This window comes from Chrysochloris asiatica, unplaced genomic scaffold (genome assembly GCF_000296735.1).
Source record: "Chrysochloris asiatica unplaced genomic scaffold, ChrAsi1.0 scaffold00375, whole genome shotgun sequence".
Lineage (NCBI taxonomy): Eukaryota > Metazoa > Chordata > Mammalia > Afrosoricida > Chrysochloridae > Chrysochloris > Chrysochloris asiatica.
This window is the reverse complement of record NW_006408893.1, coordinates 1,611,866-1,617,440: the sequence shown is the minus strand read 5'-3', so window position 1 is coordinate 1,617,440 and position 5,575 is coordinate 1,611,866. Positions and strand designations below refer to the sequence as shown.

At 38.6% G+C, this 5,575-nt stretch overlaps 1 pseudogene; it reads right to left on the bottom strand.

Moving 5' to 3' along the window:
* Positions 1 to 476: 476 nt before the first annotated feature.
* LOC102836816 lies at positions 477 to 5,148 on the bottom strand (annotated as a pseudogene).
* Positions 5,149 to 5,575: the final 427 nt, after the last annotated feature.

Here is a 5,575-nt window from a genome sequence, read left to right as displayed (position 1 = left end):
AAATATAAGATTTCCAGGCAGGTAAATGCAGGGGAGGCGCAAGGTGGGTACAGTGGAATCTAATTCAATAAGAATTAATTAAATCAAATCATGCAGTTTGGGTCAAAAAAAAGTTTATGAATTTCTTGTTTTATTCTTTTTTTCATATTCAGTATTTTTATTTAATTTTCTAGCAGACAATTTACATACTCACCCCCTTCCTTTAAGTCAATGCAGCAATGTTTCAATATAAACGACAATTTTCCAATATAAACAACTTAACAAGAAGTTCAGTCAAAAACGGAATGAAACAGCCAAATAAACAAAAGAATACTGATGTTTTTTAAAAAGCAAACACTTTCACCAATGATATTCAAAATTACACCACATGGCATTTGCACACTGCCTGTTTTCAGTGTTTCTGTCAGGATGGGAGCATGCAGTTGAGATAGATCATGCTAGATCAATCCCAGAGGTCTGCTCAGCTTCCCATTATCTCAAGTTGTCATCACTCCATCAATGCCAGTAGTGCAGAATCTACAACAATCTTGCTTGTCCACCTCATAGATAGAGTGACATTGTTCTGGTGCTGCATCTCCAAGAGCATGTTGTGGTCCTTGGTGTTGGCCCACTAGTCCAAGTTGTGGACATGCTCCATCGCCAACATGTTGTGCTGGATGGTCAGTTTCAAATGATGAGTTTAGAGATGAAGGTCAAGCAGCCGAGGTCATCATACTTAAGAAGCCTGGGGCAGTAACTCATGGCCAGCAGCCATTGACACTGTTCTCCAAGACAAATGATACACTCAGGAGCAGGAACTTGGACTTCAGAGTTGAAACCTGCACATTTTTTGAGGCACTGGCAATGAACATGGTGCTGGTGTGGCTGATGCAGGCCATGTGGCTTCTGCTAGCAGAGAAGCTGACCCCATGGACCCAGCCACCAGTGCCACCGCCATCAAACTCTGACATCAGCAGACCAAAATACATCTTGCTGTTCCATGGTGCAGTGGCTGGCTTCTCATCAACTTCCTTAATGTAAGCTGAAAATACCCTTCAGTTGAAGTCGTATGAGCCCACTGCCAGCAAAACGTTGGAATCCCAGTCCAGGCTGAGGACAATGGAACAGATTGGGTTCTTAATGTACTCGCTTATTCACCAGTCATTTTCCAACTTGAAGTAACAGACAAGATGAACTATGCTCCACTTCACACAGAAAATTTGTTCTCTAGGGGGCACCACTTCACAAAAGTGGCTGCCTGGTTAATTATCAGGATCACCAGATTGGGCTCCCAGATACCATCTTTCTAACTCCAGATGTAGGTGTTACGGTCTGACCCACAAGTAATGATGTGGTTGCTCTTGGGCACCCAGTCATTGTGTTCATAAGCTGGCTCCTGCTCTTATTATAGATGTTGACTTCGTGATTATTGGGGTTAAGGGCAATCTGGGCTCAATCCCTGTTCCAGGCAATGATTGACTTCAGTAAAATCTGATGTAGGGACCTTATTCTTAGAGTTCTCAAAGGACAGAAAGATGGGATGGGGCCATTTAGACAGCTAAACGTGGCATAAACAGATTCTGGTGGCCATAGGCAGTGGTCAGAGGCCAGGCTGTGAGAGAATATTCTTGTTCTTAGAAAATAACACTGACGTATTTAGAGGAAAAAAGGTACATAAATATCTATATATGTACTTGCTAAGTGCCATCAAGTCGTTTCTGACTCATAGTAGTAACCCTATATCAGGTTTCCAAGGAGTAGCTTGTAGGTGTGAATCACCAACCTTGTGGTTAGCAGTCCAGTGCTTATCCTACATTACCACACCTAGTGCCATGGTAAAGATTAAATAAGATGATGAAATAATATGATCTGAATAGTATCTTGGGCAGAAGGAACACTGAATAGGAGTTAACTTCATGTTTTTAATTTTTAAAAAAAGTTTTTAAAGTACATCATAAACTTACACATTTTTTATTCCAAGAACCTTTATCTAACCATGTCACCAGGGTTCAGATTGTGCAATTTGGTGACTGAAATTTGTTCAATAAAAGATAGCTTTCACCTGATTATAATTATTAGTCACAGTATTTTTTTGCGATGGATGTCTAACTTCTTACCATTCTGTTCAGCTGCCAAAATCTGTTCCTGAAACCAGACTAGTATACTCTCACAGTTATATCTAGCACTGAAGTTACTAGACTTGTATATGTGCTGTCTTCCTTGTACACAAAGAATTATTTCTTGTTCACCCTTCCATTTAAGATAAACACAGGAATGCCATTTGCTAGGTCGACAGTTCAGACCCACCAACCACTCCTCAGAAACACTATACAGGGTTGCTATGAGTCAAAACCAATACAACTGCAATTAACAACAACAATTTCCTTTTGACTAGAACAGTTGGTATTGTTAGGTTCCCTCGTTCCATGGCCTCTTCTGAATCCAGCTTGAAATTCTGTCCATGTATGCTTGCAGCCGTTTCCATGTTACCTTTGGTAAAACTTTACTCGCATGGGATAACAAAGATATTGTTCAATGATATCTGCATTCCGTTGGGTCACCTCTCTTTGGAATAGGCACACATATGGATCTCTTCCAATCAGCTGGCCAGATAGTTGTCTTACAAATTTCTTGGCATAGATGAGTGAGTGCCTCCAGTGCTGCCTAACTTTCTTGAAAGATTTCAATTTTTATTCCATCAGTTCCTGGTGCCTTGTTCTTTGCCAATTCCTACAATGCACCTTGGACTTCCTCCTTCAGTATCATTGGCTCTTGATCATATGCTACCTCTTGAAACAGTTGAACATCAACCATTTCCTTTTGGTACAGTTATTCCTTCCATCTTCTTTTAATGCTTTCTGCATCATTCAATAATTTGCCCAGAGAGTCCTTCAATAACAAAAGTCAAGGCTTGAATATTTTTCTTCAGTTCCCCCAGCTTGTGAAATGCTGAGCGTGTTCTTCCTTTTTGGTTTTCTGATTCCAGATCTTTGCACATTTTGTTGTAATATTTGACTTTATCTTCTCGAGCTGACCTTTGAAATTTTCTGTTCAGCTCTTGCACCTCCTCATATCTTCCATTTGCTTTAGCATCTCTAGCTGGAGAGCAAGTTTCAGTGTCTTTTCTGACATCCATTTTGATCTTTTCCTTCTTTCTTGTCTTCTGAATGACTTTTTGCTTTCTTCCTGTATGATGTTCTCAATGTCATCCCACAACTCTTCGGTCTTTAGTGTTTAATGTATCAAATCTGTTCTTCAGGTGATCTCTAAATTCAGGTCATATTTTGGCTCTCGTGGATTTGTTTTCATTTTCTTCAGCTTCAGTTTGAATTTGCATATGAGCAATTGATGGTCTGTTCCACAGTCTGCCCCTGGCCTTGTTATGACTGATGATATGGAGCTTTTCCATTGTCTCTTTCTGCAGATGTCATCTATTTGATTTCTATATATTCCATCTGGTGAGGTTCATGTGTACAGTCGTCTCTTATGCTATCTAAAGAAGGTATTTGAAATGATCAAATCATTGGGTTTGCAGAATTCTATCATGCATTCTCCATCATCATTTCTATCACCAAGGCCATATTTTTCAACTACTGATCCTTCCTCTTTTCTCCCAACCTTTGCATTCCAATCACCAGTAATGACCAATACATCTTGATTGTATGTTTGGTCAATTTCAGATTGAAGAAGTTGGTAGAATTCTTCTATTTCATCCTCACTGGCATTAGCGATTGGTGCGTAAATGTGAATAATAGGGGTATTAACTGGGCTTCCCTGTAGGTGCATGGATATTATCCTATCACAGACAGTGTTGTACCTCATGACTGATCTGGATATGTTTTTTGTTTGTTTGTTTGTTTTTGACAATGAATGCAACACCATTCCTCTTCAATTTGTCATTCCTGGTATAGTAAACCATGTGATTGTCAGATTCAAAATGGCCAAAACCAGTCCATTTCAGCTCACTAATGCCTAAGATATCGATATTTATGCATTACACTTCATTTTTTACAATTTCTAATTTTTCTAGGTTCATACTTCGCACATTTCATGTTCTAATTATTAATGGATGTTTATAGCTGTTTCTCTTCATTTTAAGTTCTGCCCCATCAGCAAATGAAGGTCCTATTGGGCTTTTCTCCCACGGGCTTTACTTCATTCGCATCATCATGGTTAACTCTACTTTGAGGAGGCAGCTGTTCCCCAGTCGCATTTTGAGTGCCTTCCAACCTGAAGGGCTCATTTTCCAGCATTATATCTGACAGTGTTTCTCTGCTCTTCATAAGGTTTTCCGTGACTCAATATTTGGAAGTAGTTTGTCACTCCTTCTTCCTAGTTTGTCTTTGTCTGCAAGCTCATGTGAAACCTGTCCACCATGGGTGACCCTGCTGGTATTTAAAATATCCATGGCATAGCTTTCAGAATCACAGCAACTCACAAGCCACCACAGTATGACAAACTGACAGACAGTGGTAGACTAGAACAGTACCTGATACCACCTGGTGCTCAGATGACTTAATTCAAACCAACTTAATGACTTGGCAACAGAAAGACCCAGCAATATGCTTCTGTAAAGATAACAACAAAAAAAGGAAACCTTTTGGGGCAGTTCTACTCTGTCAAATGGATTTCTATGAGTTGGAATAGACTTGGAAGCAATCAACAACAGGTATGCACCACACATCACAACCCTAGGGAGTAGGTTTTAAATACATCTTTACATATGAATAAACAAGCTCAGAGAAGTAGAGAGACTTGTTCAGAGTCACAAAGCCTGTAATTGTTGACATATGGAATATCTCACTTTAATATCACTTGCTTTGCTAATTTGACCTTCCTCCAATATTCCAGTATAAACTATCATTAATCAAACTTTCTCAACTAGACTATAGTCTTATTGGAAGTGGAGAACTCAGAAGAGATATTATTCCTTTTTTTTTTTTTAAAGTAAACTAGATTGTTTAGAGTTCTTTACATAGGTGTGAAAGCAATAATGAGTAGCAAGCAAGATTTAAAATAATGCTTAGGATAATAGATACTTCTCTTAAGGAGAAATGTGCTTGTGGTGGTAGGGGGTGCATAGTAGGAAATAACATAATGGAGGGAGAAAAAGTGATAATGATGTTGCGCATGCTGTGATAATATAAGTCTATTTTTTGATTACGCCATTATTGTTAAGAATTTTTTGCTACTTGCAGCCAAAAGGACTCTCTCACTAATAGGGTGAGTGATGTCTTGGTATATCTAAGACATTTCTGTTTATGCCTACTATAATGGAATACTTTTTAATAGTACTCTTTCATTCCCCCCAAAGTGTCTTAGTTTAGATAATAAATTATATGGTAACACTATGTATCAGTTTTTTATATGGTAACATATAATTTACCGACTAAACTAGGACAATTTGAGGAATGAAAGTACTATTAAAAAGTAAACCATTATAGTGGTATAAACAGAAAAGTCTTAGACATACCAAGACACCACTCACCCTATTAGTGAGAGAATCCTTTTTGCTGCAAGTAGCAGAAAATTCTTAACTATTAACTATTCTTAACTATTAACTAGGATAAGCACTGGACTGCGAACCACAAGGTCA